Genomic DNA, 19857 nt, shown 5'->3' with positions numbered 1-19857 from the left:
ACAAGGATAAATCACAATTGAGAGATATTTTCACATCAAGTTACCTTTCGGGCTAAGATCGTGTTCTTTTGATTCCTTATGACACCTAAGGACCAATTTACCAAAAGGCCTGAAATATACATTCCAAAGTATGTTAGGTACAACAGAAGTCTCAACACCAATTGCTAGAGAAGAGTCAGAAAAACAATTGTTCACCTACTAGCCCCCGAAACAAAGGGGGTAAGTGATGCCTCCTTAAATATAGGTAATTTAGAGAGCTATCCACAATATCCAAGTAGCCTCAACTCCTCCAAAGTATACTAAGGCAATAAATAAGTGAGCGAGCATTTAGATTGTGAGTGATCTACTTAGGAAACATGCATTATTACTGCCCATCTGCTCCTCTAAAATATGCCTGGATGTGTTTCCTAGTGGCAGAAGGTGAGACTAGGCAAAAACCTCGCAATTGTCAGAGTATGGTCCCATTGAAAACCACAATAATTATCTAGCTAAAGTAAGTGTGGCGTTTCAATTATTGGTAATCAAGTTTATGACACTCTATTTCCTCTCTTATACTTGACATATATGAGTACTGGTTATAAAAGTGGCAATTGCTTTAATAATTGGGGCACCAGAAGAGCATATGAAATTAACCTTGTTTTCTTAAAATTAGCTAATAGTCACATGCAGGCTACAGTGAGCCTCTTTATCATATAGCTAGCTCAAATCTCTCTGTAAGCCGAGGAATAATGAATGAAAAATCTAATACAAACATGTGATTTGTGCACATGTATAATTATCCAGATTTTATTCATACAATAAATATTTGATGGAGTCTTCCTGCAATTAGTGACTTAAAATCTATTCTCTTAATTAGTAGGGAACTTCTCAGGAAAATCGCAATTTAATAGACAATTTCTTTGAATGGCATATGATCTTTTCCTTTGCGATTTGGATACAAAGCATGAATTCAAACATTTACCTTGGCTTCGGTATTCTAGAATTCAAACCTATCCTAAATCATCAATAGATTTGTACAAAATCATAAAATATCAGAAACCATAAAGGGCGTCATCACCCAAACCTAAGCAATGTTTAAGTCTTGTATGCAATACATAGGAATTCCCCAGAGGTAGCCCGTTGATGTTTGAATTGCTCCAGAGATGGAAAAAGTTGCTACTGCCCAGGGCGGTTCATTTTATCTTTGAATCTCTGAATTCTTACATATTCTCCTTGTAGCACCAACCCTTTGGTCTTCTTGGAGGCAAACAGAGACGTTCTTACCCTCCTTTGTGTGAACCAGACCAATGCCATCTTGGACAAATTGATCATCATGACTACCATCTTGGACAAATTGATCACAATGACCGTTCTGTGACATGAAATATTCTGGAGCACAGCTCCCACCCCCATTCTCTCCTTTTGTTTAACCACACTGTTATATACACCCTTGGGGCATAACATCTTTATCTGCTCTGTGCCTTGGAGTCTGGCATGTACCCTCCCTCAAGCATTCTCCTCCTGTGTAGTCCCTTAGCACATACTCCAGCCTCCAATGTATTTTCACATCACCCAAAAGAGAATTGCAAGTGAGAGAAGGAGCATAGAAGGAAAATCTTCTCAGGAGAGATGTTCCTGGAATGATTTGGGGGTTTACTTGTGACAGAGGCAAGGCTGAGATGAAGATGTGCAGGAAATGCAGCTCAGGCTCTGGCCATGGGCTGGGTGTGTAGATACAGCCACGAGATGCCTCAGAATGAGGCTGAACAGCTGAGAGGCAAAACACCCGCCAGAGAACCGAAAGGAGCCAATTCCCTCATAAAACTGTCAAACTTCCCCCTTGGACGTCAAGTTTAAGTCATCCATTAAATACCCTCAGGAGATTTACAAGGAGATTAGCAGGTACATAAGGTAACTTTTTCCCTTAAAGGGTTTAAATCTGTTTTATATTTAAGACCGTTTAAGAAGATAGATGGAAATTTAAACAAACTTTACAGTAACCTGAACATGCTGAGTAACACATTAGGGCGGGAGACTTTCCCCCTCAGTTTTCCCAGCTCAACCATTTCTCTCATGCAGAAAAAATTCATTAATTGAACTTGTGGCCCCAAGTCCATTCATAAGAAATAAACCATCATGTGAGTGGCTTATTTAAAGCAGGAAGTAATATTTCTTTTTTAAAAGCACTAAATAATATTTCTATCTATATCCCTCAAATTGGTATTTTTCAAAATTAATTATAAATAAGCATTCTTTCTGCTGCTGAAGGGGTAAAAGAAAACTAGGGACACCAAGTAAATTGACAGTCCATTGAGGCAGAAAAGCCATTTGCCCCAAGATTCTAATATAAAACTGCTATGGAGTCTACTTAAACATATTCACTTTTAGGAGGTGCCTGGGTGGCTCCGTTGGTAAAGCATCTGACTCTTGATTTTGGTCAGGTCATGATCTCATGGTTCATGAGTTTGAGCCCGTGTGAAATTCTCTCTCTGCCTCTTCCCTGCTTACGTTCTATCTCAAAATCAATAAATAAACTAAAAAAAAAAAAAAAAGTATTAACTTTTTACAACATTCTGAACTGTAAGAATGTGTTTTATCAGTTTTTCTACGATGGTCTTCAGGAAGCTTATAGAACAAGCCTCAGGAGTTCCAGACCCTCAAGAGATCAGATTTCAGCAAAACCTCCCTTTTTCAATGCTGCTAACAAGTCCTGGTGATATGCTGTTGAATGAAAACCAGTGTTTCTTTCATCCTCTATTGGGCAGAGAAGTTGGTGCTTTCAGGGAAAGTGATGGCCCTAAATAAAACAACTGTCCCAGGGCTTTGGAAGAGAGGATATTTTGAAGAAGTGAAAAGACACGTTGTGATTAAAACTACATCAAAGTGAATGGGAAGCCCTTGTGTCTGGAGCAAGGGTTCTCAGATGGGATTCTCAGTCGCCTGTATCTCAAACATTGAGGAGACATAGTAACAGATGCAGAGGCCCAGGTTCTTCCTGGCTATTCTGAGCCAGATTCTTTACTAGTGGTCTGTCTGTTTCACAAGGTGCCTGCGTCATTCTCATGCTCATGCTGTCATGCTGAGAGCACCTGGCGGATGCCAGAAGTTCAGGTATCGATTCAGTCTGACAAAGCAGGCTTGGGGAAATTAAGTTAGACTACTCAGACTCACCTGGATTATACCTTAGAATGTTCTCAAGAGCAAGGACCATTTCCTGCTCACTTATGTGTCCTGGAGGTAAGAGTAGAGCCTAACTGATCATAGAAACTCATAGTGTTGGGTGAGCACAAAGTAGAACGAGTTTCTCAAGTATAAACAAGGAATTGAATAAATATAACTAAGTATGTAAATAAATGAGGTAGAAGGGACAATTCTTCCTTAAATATACTCCCAATTAATACATGTAAAATATTGTAAAAAATGGAAAATTACCAGTTAGCAAACACATGGAATAATTGTTGCAAGAGTCATCAATGGATGCTAATACTAGTGGGTAGAAGTATGACGGGAAACAAGATATTTAGTCAAGAAGTATCTTCGTGCAAGATAGCTATTAAGTACAAGGGGGAAAACGAGTACATTTGCTTGGAGACAGTCAGCAGACAAGCACCCAAAGACACCAGCCGTCCTGAGATATGGTGACATCATGAGCCTCCTGATAATGTACCCTGAGGACACACCGTCACTTAGGTGGTGTTCTTGCCGCAATGCATGAGCAGAATTTGGTTTTCTAGAGACATTGGAAAACTAAAGCTGAGGTTTATTCTTCAAAATAACTGGTCGGTACTCCTGAGAAATGTCAAGGTCATGGAAGACAAGATGAAGGAGCTGTCCCGCGTTGGAAGAGACTGCGGAGAAACAAGTTCTACGCACAAGGCAGAATCCTGCATTGTGCCCTGGGCTGGAGAAGATGTCAGCAGGACAACCAAGGAAGCATAACTCCAGTCTGTCCAAGAGCTAATAGGATCATATGGATGTGAATTTTCTGGGTTTGGTTATGTACTATGCACTCTGGTACTATGGTCACGTAAGATGTCAATATTAGGGAAGCCAGGTACACAGTATATGGGAACTCTTTGTGCTGTTTTTGCAGTTTTTGGGTAACTCTACAATGATTTCAACAAAAAGCATATGAAAACTAAAAGCATTTAAAAAGCGTGATTTATAGGCTCCCTGCACAGAAGTTTTTTTGAAGAGAGGGGCTGCTTATTAAAAATGCAGGTCACTGGACCCTACTCTCAGATCTATAAATCAGAATTTCTTCAAATGAAACCCAAAAAACTTCATTTTCACAAAATCCCTGAGTGGTTCTTAAGAACACCCGAGTTTGAGAAGAGCAGGAGCGCCTATAATACACTGCCAAAAAGAACATGTGAGAAAGTCAGAAAGTGTATCTTCTGGATTGAAAGTTGTAAAAACTCACATACAATGGATTAGTGTAGCCACGTATATAAATCATTGTGGAGTGTCAAGTTAATGGAATCAGGGAGATTTCCAAGTCTCTGTCAGAGGTCAGGTTGTGAACTGAGATCATATAAGGCGACCACAGACTGATATAAAGAAAATGGTAATCATTCAATCAGGCCGTGGTCCACCTTTCACAAAGCAATGATGGTTCTGGTGACAGATTAAAAAAGATTAAGGCAAAGCCATCTGACTTTTATCTTTACTAGATAGATTCCTAGTTTTAAATATCCCAAGGATGGAGAAAACAGCTTCTTGGAAATAGTCCTTAAACAATATTTAACTTTTTTCCTCTAAAGTCCATTTTTATCAGGTGAGGTTTTATCTTCCATGTGTTTCTACCCACCAGTGGGGAGGGATGCAGGCAACGTGTTCTATCCTTGTTATCCTGCTACATATATTGTCATGGTTTCGATTGTACTTCCAAAAGAGATTTTCAAAAATATTTTTAGTTTAAAAAATTTTTAATGTTTATTTGTGCGTGTGAGAGAGAGGTAGAGTGCAAACAGGGGATGTAAGAGAGAGAGGGCGACACAGAATCTGAAGCAGCTCCAGGCCCTGAGCTGCCAGCACAGAGCCCAACACGGGGCTTGAACTCACAAACCCGCGAGATCATGACCTGAGGAGAGGTCGGACGCTTCACCACCTGAGCCACCCAGGACCAACCAAAAAGAAATTTGGAAAGTAAATGTAGCAGACGATGAACCTTAAGTTCACCACAAAATTAAATTAACCAGAAATTTCTTTACTGAAATGGTTACAAAACTATAATTTTTTTATTCTGAAGTTAACTGTTTTTATGTATGTGTGTATGTGTGTATGCATGTGTGTATTGTTGATGCTATTAATTTGGAAAGTAACTTCAAGAGTTTTTCTAAGTAAAACTCACAGTACACATTTTTAAAAACTGAAAACATGTCCCTCAATTTTCACCTCATCTTTATAGAAGGTGGCGGTTGTAGTATGTAGAAATTCATTACAAATGAAGATTAACAAATTAATGACACCTTTCCTTAGAATATAGTTAACTTGAAATCAATGGAAATCTATCTTGTGACAATAAAATGGCACATTCTTTATGATGGGTGAGAAGTAGAATACTGTAATTTATGTCAATGATCTGCACCAAGCTTCTCTTTCACCTGAGAGTTAATTAGGACAAAGAGTTAATGTGGTAGGGGCACCTGGGTGGCTGTCAGTTAAGTGTCTGACTTCGGCTCAGGTCATGATCTTGCAGTTCATGCGTTCGAGCCCTGTGTCGGAGTTCTGGGCTGAGCTTGGAGCCTGTTTCAGATTCCTTTTTTCCCTTGCTCTCTGCCCCTCCCCCACTCATGCTCTGTCTCTTTCTGTCTCAAAAATAAATAAACTATTAAAAAAAAAGTCAATTGGAAAATATAGCTCCTCATTTTGGATATTTCTCCAAACTGAAAAACATAGATTCACCTGTGTCCGTCATAAAATGACAAGCAGATGATGGGGTTGCCTGCTGATTGACATGGGGGTACCACAAAACATCTACGCTTGCCATGGTCCTGACTTATAATATCAAGGTGACCATTCTAGCTACTTCACAGAACTTTATTGAAGAAAGTGACAATAATATAAGTGAGTAATTTCAATTATATAAAAAGCAATAACAAATCAAGATGGTGGAAGTAATATTAAAATGTAGTCCCATGCTGATAGTCTATGTCTTCAGAAAATAGAAATAATGCCTAATTCCATCTCAAGTGTTTCTCAGTGAAATGCCCATTGCTATTTGGGACAAGGAAATTATGCAGTGTAGGGGACTTACCCCTGATTTATAGGGCTTTAGCTACCCTCCTTCCATTCACAAAATCTCAGTAATAACTTCCAGGCAACATGTCAGTTCAACTCAGTCTCACATATTTCTCAGGGCCTTTTGGAGAGATAGTATGACCCTTGCATGAATCAGTGAAAGTCCATCAGAATGCCATGACAGATGACATTAATATATATTGTAGTCACAGCATGGTCAATAATTTTTACTTATTTTTTATTAAAATTTTTTTAATGTTTTATTATTTATTTTTTGGAGAGAGAGAGCACATGTGGTGGAGGGGCAGAAAGAGAGGGAGACACAGAATCTGAAGCAGCTCCAGGCTCTGAGCTGGCTGTCAGCACAGAGCCCGACGCAGGGCTTGAACTCACGAACTGTGAGATCATGACCTGAGCCAAAGTGGGATGCTTAACTGACTGAGCCACCCAGACACCCCTTAAAATTTTTTAAAGTTTATTTGTTTATTGAGAGAGAGAGAGCATGACCAGGGTAGGGGCAGAGAGAGAGGGAGAGAAAGGAACCCAAGCAGCCTCCACACCATCAACACAGAGCCCAACGTGGGGCTCGAAATCACGAACTGCAAGAGCATGACCTGAGCTGAAACTAAAAGTCGAACCTCAGCCAACTGAGCCACCCAGGTGCCCTGGTCAGTAGTTTTGTTTTTTTTAAAGGTTAAAACTTCAGGATAATGCTTTAGCCTTACTCTTTTGTGGTATGGGAAGTTCCTCCCATCTACAAGTCATTAGGATTATACATAACCTAGGAAAATAACCTAAGTGTCCACAGATGAATGGATAAAGAAGGTGTGGTATATATATATACAATGGAATACCATTCAGCCACGAAAAAGAAGAAAATCTGTCATTTGCCACAACATGGATGGACTTGAGGGCATTACCCTAAGTGAAATAAATCAGGCAGAGAAAGACAAATGCTGTATGATTTCATTTATATGTGAATCTAACTCATAGAAACAGCGAGTAAAATGGTGGCAGCCGGTAGTGTGGGGTGGGGTGGGGTGGGGTGGGGGAAATGGGGAGATACTGGTCAAAGGGCACAACCTTCCAGTTATAAGATGAGTAAGTTCTGGGGGCGCCTGGGTGGCTCAGTCGGTTGAGCGTCCGACTTTGGCTCAGGTCATGATCTCACGGTTCGTGGGTTCGAGCCCCGCCCCGCGTCGGGCTCTGTGCTGACAGCTCAGAGCTTGTAGCCTGTTTCAGATTCTGTGCCTCCCTCTCTCTCTGATCCTCCCCTGCTCATGCTGTCTCTATCTCTCTCTCAAAAATAAATAAAATATTAAAAAAAAAGAAGAGTAAGTTCTGGGGATCTATTGCATAGCTTGGTGACTACAGTTAACACTACTGCATTATATACTTGAAAGTTGCTAAGTCAGTCAATCTTAAATATCCCCACCACACACACACATACATTTTGCAATATACATGTATCAAATCATCATGTCGCACATCTTAAACTTACATATGTTATATGCCAATTGTATCTCAGTAAAATTGGGAAAAGTGAATTATATATAATCTAGGCTCTTAAATTCACTTTTTACTTTCAAACAGTTTTAGACTTACAAAGAAACCTGTGAAGATAGTCCAGAATTCCATACATCAGCACATACATTCCATCCATATTATGAACACCTTACATTAATATGGGACATTAGTTATAATTAATAAACCATTATTAAAAAATTGTTTTTCGAAGTAGGCTAAGCGTCCAACTTCGACTCAGGTCATGATCTCACACTTCATGAGTCTGAGCCCTGCATCAAGCTCTGCTGACAGCTCGGAGCCTGGAGCTGCTTCAGATTCTGTGTCTCCCTCTCTCTCCGACCCTCCTCTGCTCACGCTCTGTCTCTGTCTCTCTCAAAAATAAATAAACATTGAAAAAAATGGTTTTCATTAAAGTTCATACTTTATTCAGATTTCCTTGGTTTTTACCTAAAACCTCTTTTCTGCTCCAGGATCCCTTTCAAGGCACCACATTACCATTTATTGTCATATCTCCTTAAGTTACTCTTGGCTGTGACAGTTTCTCAGACTTTCTTTGTTTTTGATGACTTTGGAAGTTTTGTTCAGGTATTTCATAGAATACATTCTCTATGTCTTTCTCGTGGTTGGACAATGAGTGTATAAGATAAAGGCAACACACACATCCTATCAAAGGTATGCACTGTCTATGTGACCTATGACTATGTTGATCTCAGTCACCTGGCTGTTGGTAGTACTGTCACGTTTCTCCACTGAGAAGTTACTCTTTTACCGTTTCCACACTGAACTCTCTGGAAGGAAGTCCTTGTGCTCAGCCCACACTTACGGAGTGGAAAGTTATATTTCTCTTCCTTGAGGATGGAGTATCTGCATGAGTTATTTATTATTCTTTTGCATAGAAGATTTGTCTCTTCTCTCCTATGTACGTATGTATATATGTATACCATTATGGACTTAGAGATTTATTTATTTTACACCTTAGATTATATTTGAACGCATCGTTGTTTATTTTTTTAATTTTTAAAATGTTTTATTTATTTTTGAGAAAGAGATAGAGACAGCTTGAGCAGGGAAGGGTCAGAGAGAGAGGAAGACACAGAATCTGAAACAGGCTCCAGGCTCTGAGCTAGCTGTCAGCACAGAGCCCGATGAGGGGCTTGAACTCATGAACAGCGAGATCGTGACCTGAGCCGAAGTTGGACGCTTAGCCAACTGATCCACCCAGGTGCCCCACAGAGTGTTTAAAGAACTGGCGCAAAATCACTTAGCCAATAAATTCTTAACATTAGGTAGAATTCATGACCTCTCTGTAGGTCACCACTCTATTCATTTACTAGATTCGGAGTGATAACTTGAGGTAAGAACCCTGAGTTTTGTTTTGTATCTTTCCAAAACAAAAACAAAAAAGATCTTATGGAATGATCTCAAAAACAGAACTTAAAAAAACCCTTACTATAATAAAAATCAAAGTATAAGCACTGCTGGTAAAAAATAAACTGTATTACTATAATTATTTTGTTAGTAAAACATGGGAATCATTTCAGATTATAAGACTGATCACAGACTTACTCTTTTCTTTAAAATGGTCCTGGGAAAAACTTCAGTTTTAATCTACCATTCGTTCAAGAACAATCATTGTCATTGTGTTAAAAAATGTTGAGAAATGTATGTCAGAACATAAAGAATAAATACTACTAGGTTTAACTTATGCCAAGATGTCACATTTTTATCTTCCTGATTCTGTGTTCACTAAGCATCTTCCAAGTACATTTGTCTGACTATATTTCCTTGGAATTTTTCCTTACATTCTATATTTCAAATTGCCCTTTGGCTCATACACTATTTTCTTGTGTATTTTGTCATCATCCTGCATTTGTAGAGATCAACTAATTTGAGGAAATTAGTAATTTCAAGTTCTGACATCCTAATGCTGGGACCAGACACTAGACCATGCCAATCCCACCATCTTGATGTCCTCTTGAGAGACGAGAGTCAGCAGTCAGAGGGACGCCCAGAAGAACAGCTCTTTTCTTCCAGTTGGCTGCAACATCACTGTCCTCCTGTAGAATATTCATAGGCCGTACTGCAGCTAACACTGGGAACAAACAGCATGGCCAGGATTTCAGCAGAGCTTTCAGCCTCAAGTCAGGTGTTTACTCCACCAGAATAAGACTATTCAATTTCACTGATTACATTGTGTATTTATTTATTTAAAATGTTTATTTATTTTTGAGAGAGAGACAGGCAAACAGAACATGAGGAGGGAAGGGGCAGAGAGAGAGGGAGACAGAATCTGAAACAGGCTCTAGGCTCTGAGCTAGCTGTCAGCACAGAGCCCGATGTGGGGCTCGAACCCACGAACCGTTAGATCATGAGCTGAGCCGAAGTCGGACCCTTAACCCACTGAGCCACCCAGGCGCCCCCATCGTTATTTATTTTGTTGATTAAAGTATGCAGCTTTGGCAGTTGAGAACTCTTAGATGGCCCCACTGTCCCTTGGACAGACCCCCATCATTGTGTGTGTGTGTGTGTGTGTGTGTGTGTGCACGCGCGCGCGTGTTTGGCAGTGCCTTACTTCGGGCACTACAATTTACTTCAGGCTTAAAATGCCCCAGTCCTAAAAGCATCCATTTCTCCAATGAGTCCTGGCTCCTTTCACTAGAGAATAGTATTGGAAACCAAGATTTGGGTTCTCGGTATGCTGGTTGCTACTGAGTGTCATTGCCTCTAGGTCCTCTAAGCTGAGGGAGTGAGGAAGTGGGTATGTACACTGAACTATAGACACCCACACCTATAAATATTTCTATATGTAACCATTTGTATCCATATTAGGCATATAATCGTATTATATCCAGTATAAACAGGAGTTCATACTGAAGTGGTCACCTATAATCCATTATCCCACAGGTCATTCTAGCCTCCTTCCCCTGTTTACTTATAAACTTCCACTCCCATAGTGAAAAACCTGGTTCCCACCACCCACCACCGATTTAGTGAATTTTTCAATTTTCTCTTTTTATTTGTTTTTATTTTTTAAGTTTATTTGTTTATTTATTTTGAGAGAGACAGAGACAGTATAAGTGGAGGAAAGGGAGACAAAGAATCCTAAGCAGGCTCCTCGCTATCAGCACTGCCCGCCCTGGGGCTCGAACTCATGAAACCATGAGATCATGACCTGAGCTGAAACCAAAGGTCAGATGCTTCACCAACTGAGCCACCCAGGCAGCTCTGAATCATTCAATTTTAATGTATATGCATAGTAGTGCCAGATTGCGAACCCCGAATCCCATGAGAAGCACCATTATTAAATGGAACACAGTGCTTATGGACAGTTCCCACTACATTTGGTCTTACAGATTCCACTCCTTTACAAAGTTACATAGGTCAGCGTATTTCCCACCCTCTCACCCTTCCTTTAGTAAGGTTGTCTCATACTTCTGCAATATAGATTATTTTGTTACATTTGGTGTTCCATCCAGGGACCCCACAACCTTCTAAATGACTATGTAAAGTTCTGTGTACCCTACCTTAAACAACTCCCCATGTGTCACACAGTTAATTCTCCCTCTTCACGGAACCACTGGCAACCACTGATCTTTACACCATAGTTTTCCAAAATGTCTTATGATTGGAATCATAGAGTATGTAACCTCTTCACATTGTTTTCTTTCAGTTTAAATGGCAACACTCATTTGAGATTCATAGGTGGGACCCTGATAGCATATTCAAATATATGCAAATATATTCATATATTCATATTTGTTACTGAATAATACTCCACTGCGTGGATGTACCACTGTCTGTTTACACTCTCACCTTTTGAAGGGCATCTTGACTGCTTCCAGGGTTTGATTACTACAGAGCTGCTACAAACATTTGCATGTAATGTGTTTTCGAATCAGTCGTGTAAATACTCAGGAGTGTGGTTGCTGGATTGTATGTGAAGACAACAGTTAGCTTAGTAAGGTTCTATCAAACTGTCTTCCAAAGCGGCTGCTCCATTTTGTATTTCCATCAACAATGAGTAAGAATTCCTACTGCTCCAGCCATTGATGTTGTCAGGCTTTTTGTTTGTCTGTTTGGTTTGGTTTTAATTTTAGCTATTCTAATACAGGTGTATTGGTATCTCATTACAGTTTCAGTTTGCAATTCCTTAATTACAAATGTTGAACACCTTTTCATGTGCTTATTTGCCCTCTGATTATTTTCTTTGGTGTGGTGGGTGTTCAGACAGATCTTTTGTCTTTTTAAAATTGGGTTAGTTAGCATTTAAGAGCTCTTTTTGCATTTTGGAAATAAGTTCTCTATCAGTTGTAAGGTTTTAAAATGGTTTCTTGTATGGGTGGCTAGGTCAGTTAAGTGTCCGACTTCAGCCCAGGTTGGGATCTCACGGTTCGTGGGTTCGAGCCCCGCATTGGGCTCTGTGCTGACAGCTAGCTCAGAGCCTGGAGCCTGCTTCGGATTCTGTGTTTCCCTATCTATCAGACCCTCCCCTGCTCATGCTGTCATTCTCTGTCTCAGAGATAAATAAAACATTTTAAAAAATGGTTTCTTCTAGTATGTGGCTTGTCTTTTCATTCTCTTCACGGTGTCTTTTGCAGGGCAGGAGTTTTCAACTTTTTTTTTTTTTTTTTTTTTTTAATGTTTTTTTATTTATTTCTAGGAGAGAGAGAGAGACAGCGTGAGCAGGGGAGGGTCAGAGAGAGAGGGAATCATAGACTCCGAAATAGGCTCCAGGCTCTGAGCTGGCAGTCAGCACAGAGCCCGACGCGGGGCTCGAACCCACGAACTGCGAGACCATGACCTAAGCGCAAGTCGGACGCTTAACCGACTAAGCCACCCAGGCGCCCCCCGAGTTTTCAACTTAATAAAGCCCCACCTCTCACTATTTTCCTTCGTGGGTCATACATACTAAATCACAGTTTAATTCCTGGGATAGCTTGGAAGAGAGGTAAAAACTGTGAAGTCTCGTTAAGGAAGTTGCTACACGTGTTCAGGCAGCTCTTATTTAGGGCAGAGGCAGACAGAGCTGAGGAAGATGGTAAGGACATTGGAAGCTGGGAGAAAACTCAATACCGGGACGGAAAATGAAATCAGGCATTCTTGGGAATTTACTGCTTTTCCATTGTAATAATCTGTCTGGAAATTAAATCACCAGTGCCATCTACTGGTGAATGAGCTTCTTATTCTAAGGTTGCCCTCTACAAAAAGTAGCATTTTATAATATATTGGCAAGAATGATGCTGCTTTCTTTTACTCTCCCTAATCAGCCAGTCTCAAAATACATTACTGAGCTCTGTTTAAAATACCGAGTACAGTAAATACTATGTGTACAGGTCGGAAAAGTATATGATATAGTTTAGGAATAATATATGCACAATAGTTAGCTGTCCATGTGTCCATGTACAGTCTGAGGACCCAGAAGAGAGATTTTGGTGGGACTAATTTGGCTTGTCACTGGCTGAAGGGTCGCAATATGAAGTCCATCCCGAAAGAACACAAACCAAAGTCAAGCTGCAGGTGTGGCCTGAAAGGAAAGTTCGCAGATCTGAGGTACCCAAGAGAACTTTTAGTTTGACTCTGGTGGGGCTTATAGTTAATTGAGGGTTGACAGTTAATTGTTCCAATTTTTAAGCCAGATGCACTTTTCTGAGATGTATGAGATGCTATGAGAATAAGAACACCTTTCTTTTTTTAAAAAATGTTTTAATATTTATTTATTTATTTATTTATTTTCACATGGTTTATTGTCAAGTTGATTTCCATATGACACCCAGTGCTCATCCCAATAAGTGCCCTCCTCCATGCCCATCAGAGAGAGAGAGAGAGAGAGAGAGCGAGCAAGCAGGGGAGGGTCTCTTCTTTAAAGCAGACACTGCTTGCAGGCAAAAGGCCTTCTGTGGCTACTCCTCAAAAGTAGATGATCCAGATCTATCCAAAGAAATGAAAATGTAAAGAGCCTAAGTGTCCATCAACGGACGAATGGATCAAGAAGATGTGGTTTATCTATACCATGGAATACTACATGGCAATGAGAAACCATGAAACCTGGCCATGTGTAGCAACATGGATGGACCTTGAGGGTGTTATGCTGAGCGAAATAAGTCAGGCAGAGAAGGACAGCTACCATATGTTTGCACGTATAGGAGGATTAGGAGGAACTTGACGGAGGAACAAGGGGGAGAAGAAGGGGGGAAATGGTGGGGGAAAGGGAGAGAGGCAAACCATGAGAGACTCTTGAATGCTGAGAAACAAACTGAGGACTGATGGGTGTGGGGGGGAGGGAGGAGACGGGCATGGAGGAGGGCACTTGTGGGGATGAGCACTGGGTGTTATATGGAAACCAATTTGACAGTAAACTATTTGTAAAAAAAAAAAAACAAAAAACCAACAACAAAGAAATGAAAATGTTATTTACAGCCACTAGCAGAGGACAAAACCTGCAAGCAGTTGACTAAGTGGGCTAAGTTGGAGACTCAGTGGTGACTGGTCAACAGGGTGTCCTGAAATTTTTACCTTTGTATGTATTTTGTTTTATTGTTTTTATTTTTTAAAAGTTTATTTATTTATCTTAAGACAGATAGTGTGAACGTGCAGGGGAGGGGTAGAGAGAGAAGGGGAGAGACAGGGTCCCAAGCAGGCTCTGCCCTGTCCACACAGAGCCACATGTGGTGCTCGAACTCACAAACTGAGAGATCAGGATCCGAGCCAAAATCAAGAGTCAGATACTCACCTGACTGAGCACCCAGGCGCCCCACCTTTGTATTTATTTTATTTATTTATTTTTGTATTTTTTTTAAAAGAAGCTGAAAATTAAGTCTAACCTAGACAGGGCAGTCACTTAAAGTGGGTTATTATTGTTGTTTACAGCGAAGAGATGGATACTTCCTAAGGTCGCACAGCTATGAAGTCGTAGGGCTGGGATCTGGCTCCAAGTAGATTGATTTTGGAGCCCACTTTCCGGACCTAGAGCATTAGACTGTTTACCTATGCTCTGCTCTGCTTGAGTTAACAGTAGCTGGTCAATATAGCCTTAGTAAATTGCTGGTACCATGGATTCTAACTGATTTTTATTATTTTAAGCAAGTCCAACATATACTATTTTGTGTCTCCTTCAAGATCAGAAGGGTGTCTCCTAATTCCTTTTGCCCTGTATAGCATGTAACATGAAAAAATCCATGAAATACTTTCAAATTCCAGTCTTTTCCTTTTTGAATTATTCCCAATCACCTGGAGAGTTTAAGTATACTCGGCATAGGACATAAACATTATAAAAGTTTGTGATGATTCAAACATTCATGTAGGAATATTACCGTTTGTTTCTTTATCTTTGTGTCTGAGAATCTCAACTCAAAAATATGGGTAGAATGCACTATGTCTCACTTGTTAGATATTTATAAATGATATCTTCTTCCTCTCACTTCATCTAAGTATGCCACTTAGCTGATTCAGAATCATAAAAGTGATGTAAACGTAACTCAGACTAAATATGGAAGAGAGAAATGCACTCACGCTTGTAAATGAAGCTGTTTCTGATCATATTTGTTATTCTGATCTAATTCAGTACCATCCCCCGTTAAAGGACATCACCCCCTGCCCCCCGGTGTTCAGAGTGACTACCTTGTGCATCATTATCATTTGTGTTTGTAGGTTCCGAGGCTGCTTGGCCATGAAGTCCAGCTTGGTGCCTTCTCTCACAGAGGTTAGTGTGGGATCAGAGAGCCTATGTCACCAAGGAGAAATGTGTAGTACAGAAACACTTTATAATTCTTTTCTGGTCTCGATTAAAAGTGAGATATGGACAGGACTTACACAGAGGGAAACCAATTTTCCGATCTCGTTAGACCTGAACATCTTTTCTTTATTTAGCTGCTGCACTGTACAATATTTTCCTAAGATGATAAGAAATACAGAACTTACCACTCAGCATAATAAACAAAAAGCCTATGTTACCTGTCTGTCCAGTCTGAATCAATGATTTTAAATAAGAGTGGCTGTCACATTTATCATAGGTGACAGATCCTTTGTTTTATTTTCTTGACATTCAGTATAGAGGAAAGGATTTTGTTGTTGACTGTTTTACTATAGACCTTATACATGTCCATAATGTAACTCATTAACTCCAAAGCTTGTTAATTAAAAACATTTTGAAACAAGTTTGTAGAAATGGCATGTTTTCATAAAACCAGTTTGTTAAAGGAAATATTAGTTCATAAATATGCCTATTACTTATCCATTTAAGTTATAAGAGATGTTACTGTTTTCTACTTTCCTTTTTCTTTCTTTCTTTCTTTCTTTCTTTCTTTCTTTCTTTCTTTCTTTCTTTTGGTTTTATATACAATTTTATGAATCACAAATACATATACACACACAATGAAAACTCTGAAAAGCTGATAGCTAAAGAAGGGAAAATTAAAAACATATTTTAAAAAATGATCCTAAAGAAGGACTTGGTAAAGTTAAAATTGGAAACAACCACATGAACTCATGACCTTTAAAACTTAGATCTTTGATACCCTGCTGACATGTCATTCCACCTGCCATGTTTTGTCATGTGGAGGAATTTGATCTTCATCTCTACTGAAACTTCCTGGACAGTAGTCAATTAAGTGTCTTTCCCTGATAGAAAAGAATCAGGGAAATCAAGATGTGCTTGGATGTCTTTGTTGGTGCTAAAAAAGGAAGGATGCTTGATGCTATCACGTTGTTTATGGAATGTCAAAGGGAAAGGAAATGGCTTACAGCATTCCGACCAACCAACCTGTGTTGTCTGAGCATCAAAAAGTAGAAATAGTTCTGTGAAAAAATTAAAAAAAAATTTTTAAAATGTTTATTTAATTCTGAGAGGGAGATAGAGTATGAACAGGGGAGGGACAGAGAGAGAGGGAGACACGGAATCTGAAGCAGGTTCCAGGCTCTGAGCTGTCAGCACAGAGCCCATCGCAAGGCTCCAACCCAGGAAGAGCGAGATCATGACCTGAGCCAAAGTCAGACGCTCAACCTACTGACTGAGCCACCCAGGTACCCCGTTTTGTGAAATTTTTAATGAATTTTTAGTGTTACTCAAAAGAGGTAGGCAAAAGCATATGTGATTCTTCATTTATATTGACAGAGCATATTGTATACTACTCAATTCAAATAATGTATGTATGGAGTGAAGTTTAGGTCAAATCAAACAGTGAACTATTATGTAAAATCTTGCAGCCTGGGGTACACACAGTTCCATTAATATAGGCAGAAAAAAGCTATGAAACAAATTATTTTAAACGTTGTGTAGGATGGGATGCTTCGGTGGCTCAGTTAGTTAAGCATCCAACTTCAGCTCAGGTCATGATCTCATGGTTCGTGAGTTCAAGTCCCGTATCAGGCTCTGCACTGACAGTACAAAGCCTGCTTGGGATTCTTTCCTTCTTTCTCTGCCCCGCCCTTACTCGTGCTCTCTCTCTCTTTCTCAAAATAAATAAAAACTTAAACAAATAAATACAAGTTGTGTAAGGTACCACAGTTAAAAAGAAAAAGAGGTTAAGAAAAAAATAAGAGTGAAATGTAATACATCCAGTTCTAGAGAGAAATGGGCTGGAAGCTTTTATTACTATATAAAGGGGCTTGGCACCATAACCCTGTTGGCACAGGTCAATTGTCTTGGATGTTCTCCTGATTTTCTGTGTTATAGTCTTTACCTGTTCCTCAAATTCACACTTTGACTTGAGGTTTTAAATTTTTAAAAATTTTTTTAAATGTTTATTTATTTTGAGAGAAAGAGAGAGCTGCCTAGGCACCCAGGTTCTAAATTTCTAACAGATAATCCTGGATCAGTAATTTCAGCTGACCTGAAATAGGACTTCTATTACCCTTAGACAAGAAAAGTAACCTCGTTAGCCAAGAAGATACAAAATATGTATAAAGATGATAATCTCTTAAAAATTAAGTTTATATTATCAATAATTTTGGGGGAGGGTCGCAATGGGTTTTTCATTTTTTGTGCTTTTTAAAATTCTATGTTTTAAAAATGGGGCACCCAGGGACTCCTGGGTGGCTCAGTCAGTTAGGCTTCTGACTCTGGATTTCTGTTCAGATTGTGATCTCACAGTTCATGAGTTCAAACCCCACACCAACAGTGCAGAGCCTGCTTGGGATTCTTTCTCCCTCTCTCTCCCTCTCCTTCTGTCCCTCCCCTGCTCATTCTCTCTCTCTCAAAATAAATAAATCAACATTTTTTCTCTAAAGGGGTGCCTATGTGGCTCACTTGGATGAGCATCCAACTTTGGCTCAGGTCATGATCTCGCAGTTCACAAGTTTGAGCCCTGTGTCAGGCTCTGTGATGAGAGCTCAGAAGCTCAGAGCCTGGAGCTTGCTTCAGATTCTGTGTCTCACTCTGTCTCTGCCCTTCCCCAGCTCATGCTCTGTCTCTCTATTTCTCAAAAATTAAAAACAAAATTTAAAAGATTTATTTAAATAAAATAAAATAAAAATGATTGACAGCCTGAATAGCCAAAGCACTCTTGAGAAAGAAGAACAAAGCTGGGGGCATCACACTCCCTGATTTCAAACTGTACTACAAAACCTATGGTAATTAACACAGTATGGTATTGGTACAAACACACACATGGATCAGTGGAACAGAATAGAGAGCCCAGAAATAATCATTAATAATATATGGTCAATTAATTTATGACAAAGGAGCCAAGAATCTACAGGAAGGAAGGGACAGTCTCCTCAAACAAATGGTGTTGGGAAAACTGGACAGCCACAGGCAAAAGAACGAAACTGGACCCCTACCTTCCACCACAAAATAGATTAAAGACTTGAACGTAAGACTTGAAACCATAAAACTCATAGAAGAACACATAGGAAAAAGCCTCCTTGACATCGGTCTTGGCAATGAGTTTTTAGATTTGACATCAAAGGAAAGGCAACAACAGCAAAAATAAACAAGTAGAACTATATCAAACTAGAAAGCTTCTGCACTACTGAAGAAACTATTGACAGAATGAAAAGGCAATCTACTGAATGGGAGAAAATATTGGCAAATAATACATCTGATAGGGGTTAATATCCAAAATATATAAAGTATGTACACAATTCAGTAACAAAATAAAACACAACAAAACACGATTAAAAAGTGAGCAGAGAAACTGAAGAGATTATTTTTTCCCAAGAAGATATATACATGGCCAATTGAAAAGATGCTCAACATCACAGTTACCAATCTTCAGGCAAATGCAAATCAAAACCATAATGAGATGTCACTTCATACCTGCTAGTATGGCTCTGATCAAAAAGACAAGAGATAAGTGTTGATGAGGATGTGGAGAAAAGGGAGCCTTTGTGCCCTGTTGATGGGCATGTAAATTGTTGCAGCCATGGTGGAAAATAGAACTACCCCATGATCCGGCAATCTCACTTCTGGGTATATTTCCAAAGGAAATTAAAACAGGATATTGAAGAGGTATCTGCATTCCCATATTCACTGTAGCATTATTCACAAAAGCCAACATATGGAAACGTCTTAAGTGTCCAGCAACAGGTGAATGGATAAAGAAGGCATACACAATGGACTTTATTCATCTTCGAGAAAGAGAGGAGTTCTGCTGTTAGTGATGACATGGATGGTCATTGATGGCATGATGCTAAATGAAATAGGCCAGGCAGAGAAAGACAAATACTGTAGGATATCATGTATGTGTGGATTAAAAAAAAAAAAAAGAAAGAAAAGAAAGTCATTCACAGAAACAGAGTAGAAAACTGGTTGCCAGGGACTGGGGGTGAGGGAAATAGGGAAAGGTTGGTAAAAAGGGCACAAACTTTCAGCTACAAGATGAAGTCTGAGGATTTAATGTATAACATAGTGAATATGGATCATACCACCGTATTCTATCACTGGAATTTGGAAAGAGTGGAACTGAAAATGCTACATATTATATGATCCCAACTATATGATATTCTGGAAAAGGCAAAATGATGGAGACAGGATAAAGATGAGCGGTTGCAGCGTTGGTCGTGGGAGAAGGAGGGATGGATAGATAGACCAAGAGGATTTTTAGGGCAGTGAAACTACTCCATATAATACTAGAATGGTAGACACATGTCATAATACATTTGTCCCACCCA

At 39.5% G+C, this 19857-nt stretch overlaps 1 long non-coding RNA gene across 1 annotated transcript in view; it reads right to left on the bottom strand.

Moving 5' to 3' along the window:
- The window catches only part of LOC120246647, a 38450-nt gene that overhangs the window by 14593 nt on the left and 4000 nt on the right, over window positions 1–19857 (bottom strand). The window contains exon 2 of the long non-coding RNA XR_005532097.1: window positions 9710–9841. This is a non-coding gene — a long non-coding RNA (uncharacterized LOC120246647). The remainder of the gene's footprint in view (window positions 1–9709; window positions 9842–19857) is intronic.

Source organism: Hyaena hyaena, unplaced genomic scaffold (genome assembly GCF_003009895.1).
Source record: "Hyaena hyaena isolate Hyena2069 unplaced genomic scaffold, ASM300989v1 scaffold_475, whole genome shotgun sequence".
Classification (NCBI taxonomy): domain Eukaryota; kingdom Metazoa; phylum Chordata; class Mammalia; order Carnivora; family Hyaenidae; genus Hyaena; species Hyaena hyaena.
Note: the sequence above shows the minus strand (reverse complement) of the source record. Positions and strands in the feature narration are given on the sequence as shown.